A 17,493-nucleotide genomic window follows, 5' to 3' on the forward strand; every position below is an offset into this window, starting at 1 on the left:
AAATATGGAATACATTATGCACACTAGATAGTGCAGGAGGTAATGCCAGCATGTAGGCCACCTGCCCGATCCTCTCCAGGATCTCAAACGGTCCCACAAACCTGGGGCTCAGCTTGCCCTTCTTTTCGAACCTCTTCACCCCTCTCAGAGGTGAAACCCTAAGGAAGACATAGTCTCCCACCTAGAACTCTATGTTCTTCGGCCTCGGATCGGAATAACTCTTTTGCCTACTCTGAGAATCGAGCACCCGGGATCAAATTTTCTCGATAGCCTCAGTGGTCCTCTGAACTACATCCAGACCTAAATATTTCCTCTCACCCATCTCATCCAAGTGAATGGGCGATCTGCACTTCCTACCATACAACATCTCATAAGGTGCCACCCCAATGGTAGATTGGTAACTATTGTTATAAGAAAATTCTATCAGAGGCAAATATTTACTCCAGGACCCTTCAAAGTCCAACACACACTCTCTCAGCATGTCCTCTAATATCTGGATAGTCCTCTCAGATTGACCATCGGTCTGAGGATGATAAGCTGTGCTGAACTTCAGGTGTGTACCCATTTCCCTCTACAAACTTCCCCAAAACTTGAAAGTAAAGATACAGTCTCTATCAGACACGATAAACCTCAGATTCCCATGGAGGCACACTATCTCTTTCACATAGAGATTTGCATACTGGTCAACTGTGTAATTTGTCTTCACGTGTAGAAAATGAGTTGATTTCGTATATCGATCCACAATGACCAAAATAGAATCATGCTGACCTACTGTCCTGGGCAAGCCTACCATGAAATCCATCGTGATATCTTCCTACTTCCACTCTGGAATATACAGAAGCTGTAACAGTCCCACCAACCTCTGATGCTCATCCTTGACCTACTGACAGGTCAGGCACCTTGCTACATACTCAATCATATCCCTCTTCATCCCAGGCCACCAATATATCACCCTCAGGTCTTGGTACATCCTTGTGGTGCCCGAATGTAGAGAATAAGGGGTGGTGTGAGATTCATCCAGAATCTCTCGTCTGATCTTGGTGTCCATCGAAACGTAAATTCGACCCTTATACCTCAACAAATCCATACTCGACATTGTATAGTCCTTAGCAACTCCAGCTAGGACGTCCTTCCTAACCTGCCCCAACTGTGGACCATCTAGCTGTCTCAGCTTGATTCTCTCCAAGACAGTAGACTATAAAGTGATGTTGGCCAACCGGCCCACCACTAACTCAATCTCCGCTCGAGTCATCTCATCGAACGACTTCCTCGATATATGTTTGGCACTATATAACTGTCCCGACCCCTTCCAGCTCAAGGCATCTACTACCATGTTGGCTTTCCTAGGGTGATAGAGAATCTTATAATCATAATCCTTTACCAGCTCTAACCAACGTCTCTGCCTCATGTTCAGATCCTTCTGAGTGAAAAAGTACTTCAGGCTTTTGTGATCAGTGTATATCTCACACTTCTCACCATACAAGTAATACCGCCACACCTTCAGTGCAAAAACAACCACTGCTAGCTGTAAATCATGCTTGGGGTATATCTGCTCATAGTCCTTCAACTGGCGTAATGCATAGGAAATCACCTTTCCCGTCTGCATAAGTACACAACCAAGTCCCTGCCTCGAAGACTCACCGTAAACCAAAAACTTACCTTGATCTGTAGGAAGGCTCAAAACTGGTGCGGTGATCAAACTCTCCTCGAGCTTCTGAAAACTATCTTCACAGTTGTCCGATCAAAAAAATTTCTAATTCTTGCATGTCAACTCTATCAATGATGGTGCAACCTTGGAGAACCCTTCCACAAAGCGCCTGTAATACCCCACCAAACGCAAGATACTCTTGATCTCTGAAGCATTCTTCGGTCTTGGCTGATCTCTGACCGCTTCAATCTTTGCTGGATCCACCTTAATACCATCTTTACTGATTATGTGACCCAAGAAAGTCACCTGTGGCAACGCGAACTTTCATTTCTTGAACTTCGCATACAACCTGTGTTCTCTCATCCTCTGTAATACCAATCTGAGGTGATGCTCGTGCTCTGTCTCTGTCCGAGAGTATATCAATATATCGTCAATGAAGACGATCACAAACTGGTCCAGGTAGTCCTTGAACACTCTGTTCATCAAATCCATAAATGCTGCTGGGGCATTAGTCAACCTAAACGACATCACCAAAAACTCATAATGCCCGTACCTGGTGCGAAAAGATGTCTTCAGTATATCTTATTCCTTGATCCTCAGTTGGTGATAACCAGATCGAAGATCTATCTTAGAGAATACCGTTTTACCCTGCAGCTAGTCAAACAGATCATCAATCCTCGGCAGAGGATATCTGTTCTTGATAGTCAACTTATTCAGTTCTCTGTAATTGATGCACATCCTCATAGAACCGTCTTTCTTTTTCACAAAGAGAACCAGTGCGCCCCATGGAGAGAAACTGGGCATGATAAAACCCAAGTCTAGTAACTCTTGTAGTTGAACCTTCAGTTCCTTCAGCTCTGCTGGAGCCATCCTGTAAGAGGCCCTAGACACTGGCTCTATCCCTGGCGCTAATTCAATCACAAACTCAATCTCCTTGTGTGGAGGTAACCCTGGAAGATCCTCTGGAAATATATCCAGAAACTCACAAACTAACCGAGTCTGTTCTGGTCCCACTAGCACGACCCGAGTGGTATCCACCACACTAGCTAAGAACCCTATCCATCCCCCTTGCAATAGGTCTCTTGCTCTAAGTACTGATATCATAGGTATACGCGGTCCATGCATAGTGCCAACAAAAACAAAGGGGTCCTCACCCTCTGGCTCAAAAGTTACCATCTTCTTCTTACAGTCTATCGATGCCCCATACTTCTCTAGCCAATCCATACCAAGAATTATGTCAAAATCAGTCATCTCCAACTCGACCAAGTCAACTGATAACTCCCTGCCCTCCACAGTAACTGGTAATGACCTAATCCATCTCCTGGATATCACTAACTCCCCAGTAGGCAATATCATACCAAACCCCATAGGATAGAAATCACAAGGTCTACACAACCCATCTATAATCCTACTAGCAACAAAGGAATGCGTAGCACTCGAATCAATAAGAATAATATAAAAGGTTCCAGCACTAGAAAGCTAACCTGTAACTATCAAGGGACTAGCCTCGACCTCTGTCTGGGTCAAAGTGAACACCTGAGCTGGTGTCAGGCTATCCACTTTCTTCGTCTCCTCATTCCTGGCTCTCAGGCAATCTTTCTTCAAGTTCCCTGTACTACCACAAAAAAATAGGCCTTCGCCCAACATTCCCCAATATGGCGCCTCCTGTACCTAGGACACTCTGAGAATTCCCTCCATGTCTCATCGCCACCCTGGCGGCCCATCTGTATACCTTGTGGCCTCCTATCCGGCCCTGAAGCTGAAATTGTGTTTGGGGTCATCCTTTTCTGATCACTGGGGCCTCCGCCCCTACCAAAACCTGGAAATGGAGGTCCCAACCTCCTAGAATCCCTTCTGGCTGCATTATCACGCCAGATCTTGTTCTTAGCTCTCTCAGCTGTAAGCGCCTTCTTCACAACCTGTGCATAGGTAGTCATTCCTGGCAAAGTAGTTATACGAACATCCCGAGCTATTATAGGTTGTAGCCCCTAAAGAAACCTCTCTCTTCTGGTCCCATCAGTGGGCACCAGATCCCCGACAAACTTTGCCAATCTGTCAAACATCAGGGTATAATCGGTCACTGTCATGTTACCCTGAATTAACCTGCTGAACTCCTCAGCCTTCGTAGCTTTAACTACATCATTGTAGTATTTCTCATTGAATAAGGTTCTGAATTCTTCCCACTCCATAGTGGTAATTGCTCTAGTCTGGGATACCACCTCCCACCATATTCGGGAATCCTCCCGAAACATATAAGTGGCATAGGCCACTCTCTCATTACCACCTACCCTCATAAATTCTAGGATAGTGGTTATAATGGCCATCCACTGCTTAGCCTTCAGTGGATCAGAACCGTTCTAAAAAACTGGGGGGGTGTTGCTTCCTGAACCTCTCATACAGGGGTTCCCACCTATTTCCCCCTACCTGGGGCTATACAACTGCCGGTGCCTCTGGCTGTGACACTGCCTGTACCGTGGCCTGTAGGTTCCCTGCTGGAACTTGTTGCTATCTCAAGAGGCGTTTCTCTTTTTCCTGGCTGTCTAACCTCGCTTGCATGTCAGCAAGCACTTGTTGCTAGTTCTCTGGAGCTAGCGATGGGGCCTGGCCTTGGTCATTCCCTTCACTGGCCTATAACTCTTGGCCAACCAATCTCTCTGACCTACGAGGATTCATGCTGACACTCAAATCACCCTACAGAGATTAAATTGGCCGTTAGGTAAGTAATAACTATACCTCTTGCCGCCTTACGGTCCAAAATCACTAGATAACAAACATATGGAATGCTAATAAGCATGCCATCACACAATATATTCATTCATAGTGCTAATAAGCACCTTCTGATATCCATCAGCAAGTAACAAAACACATAGGCATATGCAAGTATTTTCACAAGTCCAACATAGCTAATAACCATGTTCTTTTAATTCCTGCCAGTAATAACAATGCTAATAAACATTTTCCCTTGGCCTATAGACAAATAATAGCAGCACTAATAACTGGTTCCCTTGCATCCACAAGCAGTAACGATGCTAATAAGAACGTTCTTTAATATTCATGCAGCAGTAAAGGGCGAGGCCCTATCAGATTATCTCATGCTTCCTAAGCAAGCATGCAGATAAGGCATTCATATCATGTTTAAGCACTTAAATTTATAAACACATAATAGTTACCGAACCCTGAGTCGAGCTTTTCTTTAGTGGCGAGTGTACATGCCCGACCAGTCTTTAGGAACCCTTAAACCTTGGCAGCTTAGATACAAAGTTATAAAGTCCTCCTAATCCAGGACCGTCACACTGTCTACTTAAAAATTTTGTCAGACTTGCTAATCAAGTCATTTAGCTTAAAGTGTGTAACTAACGTTAGTGACAAGGGTTAGGGTTAAAATTTTTGGTCAAAGATCGTTGAATTTTATTTAAAAAGTTTCACATAAACATGAGATCCCAAAATATTACAAATAAACTTTTAAAAAGGGAATTATACACATCAAAAGTTACATCAGCCAACCTAAGCGGCAAAATAAGGCTATAACATTAGTTCCTCTGAGATAACCTCGACTATGGTGGTCGAGCAGCCACATATGTACACGCCGCCACCGAAACTCTCCAACTCATGGCTGGTCAAGCTTTCCCTTTCCCTTACTTGCACCACAAAGCACCCGTGAGCTGAGGCCCAGTAAGAAAACTCAACATGCAAAATCAAAGAATGTAAACTTTAAAATATTCATTCAACACAATCAGTAATAACAACCCATAGATATTAGCACTTAAATAAAAGCAGTTGATCATTTGATCAACTTGGGGTCGTTACCCTAACCAGTTGGCCTTAGAGCCAAACCCAGGCCTATGCCCTAGCTATGTGACCATAGAGTCACCTGGGGCCCTCGCCCTTAGCTCTGTCTCACTAGCCATAAAGCTACCCCAATGCCTTGGTTTATTATCGACCTTAGAGTCGATCAACATAATACTACATTACTAGTTTAGGCCTAAGCCTCTCAACCAGCGCACATCGCGCTATTGCCGTCCTTGATTTAGGAGTCAAGCCTTGATCTAGGATTAAATAACTCAATAGAGAAAATAGATGTGGATAGACACATCCCAATAAATTAAGTACATATGCATGTTAATCATATAATACCACTGAATAGCAATTTCCATAACGGTAAACATACCTATTTAACGGGGCCACATGCCCTAACCATAGAGTTTATGCAACAATTATAAAACACTTAAGCATTTATCAGTAAACATGTGAACTAATAGCCTAGCATACACATCCTGGGGCCGAAGCCCTATTCATAATAACATATCACAGTCGGGCCAAGCCCTAATCACATATAACACGTATTGGGTGCAGTTTTCTCACCTCAGGTCCAAGTAAGCGTAAACAAGAATGACTCTCAAGCACGATCCCATTCTGAGCCCTAGCAAACACCTAGTCACAAACCATAAATGGTACTTCGATGAGTTTAAATTCCAAAGCCCAATCCCGGGACAAATGCCGCACCCTCGGGACCTCTAATTCCACCAAACGGGGTGGTGAAATCGTCTATCAAGCCCTTGAGCAAAAATCCTAAAAAGTACCCAAATATCAAGTTTTGAAAGCAGCGCTACAGCGCTAGAGTCAGAGACTCTAGCCCCCAAAAATCGCGGCCTAGCACTGTAGCGCTACCAACCTAGCGCTGACATAAAAATTTCAAAATTCTGGGTTTTCTCTTCGAGTTTCCCCGAGCCAAAGCTACCAAAATCCATCCCACAAGACCTCTAAACCCAAAATTAACCATATAAACACACTCTACTAATCAAAGGCAACATAACCTAACCAAGCTTTTCCTAAAAACTCCTACCAATCCCAAAAATCCATACCCAAGCTCTTAAGCTCCAAACATCATAAAAACAGAGTAAGAACTCAGAAAAAATTCAGAGATTGATGCTCAAAATCATTACCTTGATGGCTGCCCAATGGTTCCCAAGCTGATCACTACTTGATTCTACACTCCAGGCTTCAATTCCCAAGCTTTCCTCTTCCAAAATGGCAAAACCCCAAGAGAAAGAGAGAGATACGAGAAAGAGAGAAAAAAAAAATAGAGAGTGTTTCTTCTGTTGCATTTGTTTCCTTCCATTTAATTCACAACTTCCTATTTTGGCTAAGTATAGACAAATCCTACAAAAGACTTAAATGCCCTGAAGTCTAAAAATTGCCCTCTAATGCCCATAGGGGCAGAATAGTCAGTTGTCACCATTTCTCAATATTTTCCTTAAATAAATCTCAGCTATCTTAAATAAACACCAAATAAATATCCACTACCATATAATCCCCGATAAGGTACTAATTTACGAAAATACCCCTAGGCTCACCCCGAGTCGGGTATTTTTTTCCTGTTGTGACCTTTTTTGCTAATTGCTCACTAGGATTGCCTCGTGCCAAGTAACCCAAATAAACCCACATAATAATGTGGTATCTCACATATATGCACATAAATATACAATTATGCCTGCAACGGGCCAAATTACCAAAATCGCCATTCTAAATAGAAACAAGCCCACATGCATATTTAATACCCCTAAACATGCACAACTAGTCGTATAATCACATAATTCACAAAATTACAATTAATATAACAATTAAACACATAATACCATATATTTCCATCCTGGCCCTCTAATCAAGGCCCTATGCCTTATTAGGAAATTTTGGGGCGTTATAAGCAAGATCCGTTAACTTTAACGATTTCTTGGTTGAATGGTTTTTTTTATAATTATATTATTTTAATTAATACTGCATGTACATATGTTTTACTAAAAAAATAATTATAAAAAACATCTTCGTTGTAATTGTTGACTAGCTTTTCTGCTAACAACTAATTAAAACAAAGCTCAAAGAAAAGAAGATTGAACACATGCTTTTTACATGGTCCAGGTTGTGAATCAACCCTAGGCCACGAGTCACTTGTATAAGGATGTGAAAAACTTGCAATGTTCAAGTTCTCTTGGGGGTTTCGGGCAAGGTGTGAGCTCACTCTAAAACTTTAAATTGGGATCCTTTACAATGTGTGCCCTTGCTCTATTTATAGGGTGCTGGGGTAATTAAGGTCATTAATTGGAGCTAATTACAATTATTCTCCCTTAATGATGATTTATTATGTGTTAAATGAACATCCCTATAGTAAACAAGCTAGTGGGATCCAACGTATCTTGGTGGGCCCACTTCGAGGAATGTCAGCCAAGTATTTTGTTTGGGGACACGTCTCTGACACTGTTAGAGTGGTAGCTACACATTTTCCCATGTCAGGCGGCATTGTGGTAAAGCCACTTTGCCACTTGTACAGACTTGACACCATGATCCATGTGATAATGTGTGTCAGAAAGCTATTTTTTGTACAAGGTCATTGTGCTTGACACCTAGCTACCCTTCTCCTGGGCCGAAGGAAATTCCTCGTAGACCTGGAGGAAGTGAGTGGAGGAGATGGTCTTGGAGAACCATCTCGGAACATGGTCCTTGGGAAGTGACTTTTCTAGGAAGGAACACTCCTCCTGTCATGGTGAAGTGAAGTTGAAAAATGAGCTTAACTACTGTGGAGCCCAGAGTAAGCTCCAGGAGACTTAATCAACTTACGTGGAGTATTCATTCCTTTTAAAGTGCGACATGTGTCACTCGGTGAAAACACGAACAACATTTTCCCCTCCAAGTCTTCACTCGCCCTTAAGCAGTGGAGAATCTAATTGAGAAGAGTATCCTTGGGGGATTATACTCGGGTTGAGACAGTTGGGAGTCCTCAAAACATGACTTTTCAAAAAAGGGTATTGCCATGTGTCAGCTCCCTATTGTCAAGCCCATCAATCAATGCCATTTAATGAAGGGTCTTTTCTGTACTCGAGACATCCTTTGAACTTTTTGAGTATGATCATCACCTTGATTTATGTGACCGTTGAATCACACTCGAGTACCTACTCCCTAGGTGATCAACGATTGGGGTTGAATTTATTTTTACCCACGTTTGGGGGTATATATACAAAATTTTGACTCCCACACATTTCACTTTTTACATTCAAAACCTTTCATTCCCAGAGCTAGAAAATAGCCTCCCACTTTGCCAAGAACTTGCTTACCAATCCCAGGAATTTATTGTCATCAACGCTGGAAGGTTGGAGGAGATCGTGGTATTTTGTGTGAACTAAACGCAATATCTTGACATACAAATTTAGTTAAGCACCTACAGGCGCTATTTATCGAGAAAGTTTTCTCCATCGATTTCTTTTTGTACTTGTTCTTGTGAATTTTTGGGTTTATGAGTTCTTGCTTAAGCTAATAGAATGGTTAGGATTTAGAGGTTTTTTTCCCATCTTTTAAGCCTTGTTGGTGTCAAAACCAGCTGTAAGTGGCCATTTTCACCACTCACGTATTTTGATACCAAACCAATTTCTAGGACATACCAAGATTTTGGTGGTGTTCTTGAGCCTCCAGTGGTGTCTTAGGCAACTCTAGTGTTTTGACCATTTTCTTTGGGTCAAAGCACTAACTGCTTGGTTTTGTTCCACATGTTCGAGGAGCTTCGCGAACTACACTAGCACAATTTCCACGCTTTCGACAAATAATTGCCATCAATGGCTTGAGAAGGTGGTCGACATTCGGAGGAAGCCAGGGCATTAGCACTGTAACGTCCCAAAAATGGTAATAGGGTTTAGTGCCTTGATTAGCATGCCAGGAGGGCATAATTAGATATATGTGCGATTTATTGATTAAATGCGTGACTGTGTGGATGCATGATTTATATGATAATATGAATATATTTATGTGAATGTTTATGAGTATTAAATATGCATGTGGGCCCGTTCTTGTTTATAAGAGAATATTTATAATTTTGGCTCATTGAGGGCATACATGTGATTATATGTGTTAAATGATTGAGACCACATTATTATGTGGATATCATTGTAGTATTTGGCTCGAGGCGATCCTAGTGAGCAGATTAGTGAATAGTCACAACGAGGTTTAATACCCGGCTCGGGGTGAGCCTAGGGGTATTATGGGGACTTAGTGAATATTTGGGGATTTATCAAGTAAAAGGTAAGTGTTTGTAAATTAGTTGGGCATGACGAGATGAATTGGGAATTTGTAGGATGACTTGAGGAATTAGCAGGAATTGAGGTTAATGACCATTTGACCCTTATGGGAAATTAAGGGGATGGGTTAATACCAGGGGTATTTTGGCCATTTTAAGGGGGATAGGCTTGAAAGACTTTAGGGAATAATCAGAACTTAATAGAAACTTCTGAAACTCTCTCTCCCTCCCTCTTACACGTTCTCACTCTCCCACTCTCTTGGGCTTGGAAGTGTAAGGAGGCTATTAAAGGGAAAGCTTGGTTTAAGCTGGGGAAATATGGGAATATTAAGCTAAGGATAGTCAAGGAATTGCTGAGGATTGAAGCTATTAACAGTGGTAAGAATTCTGTTTTGATTCTTTTGGAAATTCAGATTGTTAAGTTGTGTTTTGACTTGGTTTTTGAGTGTTGATTGATTGTTGATTTGGGATGGTAATTCAGTAGTTTTTTGGGTGATTTTTATGCCTAGGATGTGTGGTTAAGAGTCCTAGACTCAATTCTGGGTTTGGTTCAAGGTTTCAAGAGATTTTTGTTGAGTTGAATTCAGAGAAAACACAGTGAAAGCCAGGGATTCTGGGTTCACGGGGGCGCGCTGCAACCCAGTTAATGGGCACCGCGACTCGTGTACCCCAGAAGGCCCTAGGGGAGATTGCTAACTTGTATGTACCGCAGACCTAGAGGGCAAGTTGTGGCCCGCCTCCCCCCTGGAGCAAGAGGCTGCTGCCTCTGACTTGAGGTGCACAGCGATCCTTAGGGCTAGATCGCGGACCACCTAGGCAGCCGTAACCAAGGTTGGTTTTTAGGTTCGGGGAGGCTCGGAGGCTTAAACCTAAGTTCTTGGGATGAATTCTACTACCCGATTTAGAGGAATTCGAGGTCTCGGAGGCTAGTATTTATTTCCAAAGCATTCAATTGGATTGGATTTTGATAGTTATCCACTATCTCTTGTGACTAGGGTTGCCGTTAAGGCTCGAGATTGAGGATCGTGCTCGGGACCGCTCTACATCCTTTGCTCGAGATTCGAGTTAAGAAAATGGCACCCAAATTGTGGATGGGACTGAGATTCCCTGTAAATAAACATATGTGTTCTGTAACCTATATATCTGTTATGTGTGATGTGAAAGTACGACCTAGGGGAGCCGAGGTTAATGTTAAGCGTACTGAATGCAGCTCGGCCTAAGCGAGTCGGGATCAGCTAAATAACCAGAGGGTTCGACCTAAGGCCGTTGACACCTAAATATTTGTATTGAAGATTGAATTATATGTTTGGCGGTATATGTTTACTGTTCCTTAATTTGTTGCTTGTACATTGTGTTGGATGAACTAGTTGATCTAAAGTTTACTATGCACTTTCTGTCGTTATCTATACTTGTTGATTATGGTTTTCTTACTGAGCCTTGGCTCACGGGTGCTACGTGGTGCAGGTAAAGGCAAAGGAAAGTTGGACTAACCATGAGTTGGAGTGCTTTGGGGGCGAAGTGTACAACGACAGTTGCTCGAATGCCATGGCCGAGGGGATTACAACGACTAGAGCTCAAACTTGTATTTTTCCATTTAGACTGGTTATTGTTGTATTAAATTTTGTGAGTTGTATCCATCATGTAAACCTTATTTTTGGATCCCATGTATCAAACTCTTATTTTAATGAAAATCAACCATTTTACGATCAAAATCTTTAACCCTAACCTTTCAATTGAATTTAGAAACACGTTTATGTCAAAACGACTTGATTAGCAAGTATTGCACTATTCTAACACAAAGTGTAACGGTCTTGGTTATCCAGGGCGTTACAACTTGGTATCAGAGCCGTCTAGGTTTAAGGTTTCCAGAAGACCGGCTGGGCATGTACACTCGCCACTAAAGACAAGCTCGAGTTAGGGTTTGGTAACCATATATGTTATTATGTGTTTGAATGTTTAATGAAATATAAATGTTTTATCTGCGCGTGTATTAGGGAGCATGAGATATACTGATAGGGCCTGGCCCTTGACTACTATGTGAATATGATAAGGCGTGCTTATTAGCATTGCTACTGTATGTGAATAATTATTTAAATGCATGTTTGCACTATGATTGTGTATTGTTGGTTAAGTTTTGGTGTTGGACCATGGGATAAATATAAACCTATTATCATTGCCTGACCAGCCAAGTCATTGATTGCAGATAAAATTGGATAGATATGCGTCCAAGGCGATCAATTCGACTAGCTGACACCGGAGTCGGGGCTAGAGATGATGAGCTGGGCCAGAACTCGCCGCCAGTCCCTGAGAACTGGCAGTAGTTGCTTGCTGATATGCAAGCTAGACTTCAAAGTCAGGAGGAAGAGATTCGCCTTCTGAAGTAGCAGGCTTTGCCAGGGAGCGTTGCATCTAACTTGCCCATGTTGTGACACCAGTGTTATAGCTGCCTGAGATTGGGAACATGTGGGAGCCACTTAATGAAAGATTTAGGAGACAACATCCTCCCATCTTTGAGGGAGGACCAGATCCACTTAAGGATGAACAGTGGATGAGTATGATCTCCTCAATCCTGGATTTTATGAGGGTGGAATGTAATAACAAGGTAGCCTATGCCACCTATATTCTTAGAGTGGACGCCCGCATTTGGTGGGAGGTGGCATCCCAAACTCGAGATGTTTCTACTCTAAGTTTGAATGAGTTCAGAGATTTGTTCAACCAGAAACATTACAATGTTGCTGTCAGGGCGGCAATGGTGACTGAGGTCATTGGGTTAGTGTAGGGCAGCATGACAGTTACTGAATATGCCCTAAAATTTGACAGGCTAGCGAAGTTTGTACCTGATCTAGTGCCTACATATGCAGCTAGGCAGGACATGTTTGTTCAAGGGTTTAATTCTATGATAGCCTAAGATGTGAGGATCACATTAGTACCTGGGCAGAAAACTTATGCCTAGGTAGTTGAGAAGGCCCTCACTTCTAAGGAGGAAAATAACAAGATTTTGAGGGAGAATGCTGTGAGACGGGATGTTCGCACGACAATGCCTCCATTTACAGGGTCTGGTAGGAGCAGAGGCCCCTGTGATCAAAAGAGGAAGACCCCTGACACCTCGACCACTGCTGGTCCTGATAGAAGGGGCCGAGGTGACCAGGGTGGCCTCCAGGGAGGCGGTGAGACATGGAGGAGCTATCTGGAGTGTACCAGATGTAGGAAGCCCTATCTGGGTGAATGTTACTTGTGTGGGGTGGTTGGACACCTCAAGAAGGATTGCTCGAAGTTTAAGAAAGAGGAACCAGGTCGAGTGTTTCCCTTGACAAAGGTGGAAGCTGAGGCTAGTCCCTCGGTAGTGACAAGTTTGCTTTCTAGCACTGGCTCTTCGTATACTGTATTGATTGAATCTGGTTCTCACATTCATTTGTTTCTAGTAAAGTGATTGATAGATTGACTAGACCTAGTGAGTATTTTACTGCGGGGTTTGGGACTATACTGCCTACAGGGGAGCTGGTAGTTTTTAGGAGATGGATTAGAGCACTGCCAGTAATGGTGGATAGTAGGGAACTATCAGGAGATTTAATTGAGTTGGGTATGGATGATTTCAACATGATTTTGGGGATGGATTGGCTAGTCAGATACGGGGCCACTATAGATTGCAGGAAGAAGATGGTGACTTTTGAGCCAGAGGGTGAGGACCCCTTTGTTTTTGTGGGTACTATGCAAGGACCCTGCATTCCTATGATATCAGTGTTGAGTGCTAGGGACCTGTTACAATGAAGTTGTATAGGTTTCCTAGCAAGTGAGGTGGATACCACTAGGGCTACGCCAGTGGGGCCAGGAGAGAATAAGCTGGTATGTGAGTTTTTGGACTTACCGGGATCTTCGTCGCATAGGAAGATTTAGTTCGTGATTGAGTTAGCGCCGGGTACAGAGCCAGTGTCGAGTGCACCATATAGGATGGCTTTGGCAGAGCTAAAAGAGTTGAAGATACAGTTGTAGGAACTATTAGACTTGGGATTTATTAGACCTATCTTCTTGCCATGGGGTTCTCCAATTTTCTTTGTGAATAAGAAGGACAAGACTCTAAGGATGTGTATAGACTACAGGGAGTTGAACAAGTTGACTATCAGGAACAAGTACCTTTACCGAGGATGGATGACCTGTTCGGTCAGCTGCAGGGTAATACGATATTCTTGAAGTTTGATCTTCGATCTGGTTATCACCAGCTGAGGATCAAGGAGTAGGATATTTCGAAGATGGACTTTCGCATAAGGTACGGGCATTATGAGTTTCTAGACATGTTGTTTGGATTGACCAATGCCCCAACAATGTTTATGGATCTGAAGAACAGGGTGTTCAAGGACTTCTTAGATTAGTTTGTGATTGTCTTTATCAACGACATCCTAGTTTACTCTAGTTCAGAGGTAGAGCATGAGCAACATCTCCGATGAGTATTACAAAGATTGAGGGAGCATCCGTTGTATACTAAGTTTAAGAAGTGTGAGTTTTGGTTGCCAGAAGTGACATTCCTTGGACACATTGTTAGTGGAGATGGGATTAAGGTGGATCCAAACAAGGTAGAAGCAGTTAGGGATTGGCCTAGGCCAAGGAACGCCTTGGAGGTTAGGAGTTTCCTTGGATTAGCGAGATATTACAGACGGTTCGTGGAAGGGTTTTCAAAGATTGCTACACCATTGAATGAGTTGACACGGAAGAATCTGAGGTTCACATGGTTAGACAAGTGTGAGGATAGTTTTCAAGAGTTGAAGCGACGATTGATCATTGCTCCAGTACTGAGTCTTCTGTCGGATGGGGACAAGTTTGTGGTGTATAGTGACTCATTGAGGCTAGAAATGGGATGCGTATTGATGCAGAATGAGAAGGTTATTGCTTATGCATCGCGACAGGTGAAGGAATATGAACAACGATACCCTATCCATGATTTGGAACTAGCAACGGTGGTACTCACACTAAAAGTATGACAACATTATTTGTATGGAGAGAAGTGCGAGATATACACCAATCATAAAAGTTCGAAGTATTTCTTCACCCAGAAGAACTTAAATATGAGACAGAGACGTTGGCAAGAATTTGTGAAGGACTATGACTCTGACATCCTTTACCACCTAGGAAAATCAAATGTAGTGGAGAATGCTTTGAGCCAGAGGGGGCCAACACTGTTGTTTAGTTTGAAACAGATATCGAAGGAATTTCTCAAGGAGATGACTAGAGTGAGGATAGAGTTGGTTGTGGGCCAGTTGGCCAATATTACTTTACAATCTACCCTATTTGAGAGGACAAGAGAGGGTCATGTGGGTGATAACTCTATTTTAGTGTCATTTTAGGATGTGTTTTGGTGGTAATCTTGAGTATTTATGTTTGTTTTGTGCAAGATTATGCTTGTTTTTGTCTTTGTTGTAGGTCGGTGGGTTGAATCAAGAGTTAAAGGCTAAAAGAAGAGGAAATGGTGGAAAAATGGAGCTTTTGGTGGTTGTTTAAATCAAATTGTTGCTAAGGATGCATTATAATAAGTTTTTGATGAAGGAAGGATGTCAAAAGGTTAAAATCTAGAAAAAAATAGAATTAGAGTTGCGGCATAGGCTTAAGGGCTGCGACTCTAGCATAGTCAGAGGCTGAAGGTTTGATGAAAGGAATTAGAGTCGCGACTTGGTCAAAAGAGCCGCGGTTCTAGAAGAAGTCAGAGGCGAATCCAGGAGGTCTATGGAGAGGTGGGCCATGACTTGGGTTTAGAGGGTCGCGACACCTGGAGAGCTAACCAAATTTCGGAGAGCTTTAAAAAGACATGGGCCGCGACCTAGGAAAGGCCAAGTCGTGGCCCGCCTATGAAAAAAAAAGAGGAAATCGTGTTTTTTTTGGGTATAAATTCATACTTTAGGGTTTAATTAGGGGGAAGTCAGATTTTAATTACGTTTTTAGAGATTAAAATTGATTATGAGATTAGTTTTCTGTGCTTTCATATATTTTTATTTCTTCTTCAAGTCTTTGAATTTTATGTTTCGAAATAATTATTTTGTTGTTTTAGTCATGTCTGATGTGAAGTAAACACTTCTATCTAGGGGTTAATGTAGTCACTTGGATTTCTATTTAATTTTATTATGATGTTCAATTGATTCTTCTTCTTTATTATAATCTATATAATGTTTATCTAATGCTAGTAAATACTTGATCAATATTTGCTTGATTTATGATTTATGATTTTGATTCAAAATTCGAAAGATGAGAATTGAATATGCTATTGTTATATAGACATAGGTTACACATTGGACAAAAGTACCTGTATGGCTTGTTAATGCCTGCTATATGTTTAAGTTTATCATAGAGATGTAGAAAACCTGCATATAGGTTGAGATCTTATATCTTGAAAAAGAATAGGAATCGATTTTTGTTAACCTGCTATTAGAATAGGAAGAAGATATTTAGTTAGTAATATTCTTAGAATGAAAATTTGTTCAAGTTAATACACTAGGTTTTTTATTTATCGAATCAATCTTTATTATTGCAAAGTTGATTTTAATTTTAAGTCTTAGTTTAAAAATCACTCTATTTTTGACAGCCAAATAGAAATTTAAAAGAATTTATTGGTAATTGGTTGATAGTCCTTGTGGGAGCGATACTTTATTTACTATCTATATCACTTGAATCAATTATGTATACTTGTGTATCATATTTTCACAATGAAGTTTTTGGCGCCATTGTCGGGGACATAATATCCAATATCAAAATTAATTTTTTTTTTTCTAATTTGGATTTTATGTTTTATACTCATTTGGATCAAGGCTGTATTGTGTTTCAAGAAATAATGGTATATGCAGGGAAGTAGACAAAAGTAGCTCATACCGGTAGATCTTGAAATTGGAAGAACGGGCAGACAGAACCGAAAGATAAAGAAAATGTTGGATTTTGCCATCACTGCAAATAAAGAGAATGCAGTAAATCATGCCGCCAATGATGTCGAAGAGGCAGTGGCTGTTGAGGTCCCTGCTAATCAAGGGGCTAGAAGTTTACGATATTATGTACTCCCAACTTTTACGGGAGTGCATTCATGCATCAGACCTCCAACAATTGTTGGGAATAATTTTGAGATTATGTCAGCGATTCTGCAAATGATCCAGTCTACTGTTCAATTTAGAGGCTTGCCAATAGAGGACCCTAACTTACACATAGCTAATTTCTTAGAACTTTGTGCGACCTTTAAGATGAATGGGGTGCGTGATGACGCAATAAGGTTGAGGCTGTTTCCATTTTCAGTAAGGGACCAAGCAAAGAGTTGGTTGATTTCTCTACAGGCTAACTCTATTACCACATGGGAGGAGCTCGCTCAAAAGTTCCTTGCGAAATTCTTTCCTCCATCCAAGGCTGCACGGTTGAGAGGGGAGATTAATAATTTTTGTCAGAAGGAGAGAGAGTCACTGTATGATGCATGGGAGAGATTTAAAGATCTGTTAAGAAAGTGCCCTCATCACGGGATTGAAAAATGGATGTTCGTCCATAATTATTACAATGGGTTAGGCGGTACTACTCGCACTATCATAGATGCAGCAGCAAGAGGGACATTTATGTGTGTTGACCCTCGTTTTAGCCAACTGACACGGAGTCAAAATATGAATGATATAGGCGAATATGTATAGATAATAACGTAATGACAAAAGTAAAGAAAACACAGTAATTTATAGTGGTTCGGCCCCAGAATCTGGTAATGACCTACATCCACTTAGAATGATATTGATATGGGAACAAAAGTGTGATCAGAGAGCTTGGGCTCAATGAGTTTCAA

At 41.7% G+C, this 17,493-nt stretch overlaps 1 non-coding gene across 1 annotated transcript; it reads right to left on the minus strand.

Annotated features, from left to right (window-relative positions):
• Positions 1-17,080: 17,080 nt before the first annotated feature.
• Positions 17,081-17,184, minus strand: LOC133781213 (small nucleolar RNA R71). The gene has a single exon (XR_009870001.1). It is a non-coding gene; the product is annotated as a small nucleolar RNA R71 (small nucleolar RNA).
• Positions 17,185-17,493: the final 309 nt, after the last annotated feature.

Source organism: Humulus lupulus, chromosome 5 (assembly GCF_963169125.1).
Source record: "Humulus lupulus chromosome 5, drHumLupu1.1, whole genome shotgun sequence".
NCBI lineage: Eukaryota > Viridiplantae > Streptophyta > Magnoliopsida > Rosales > Cannabaceae > Humulus > Humulus lupulus.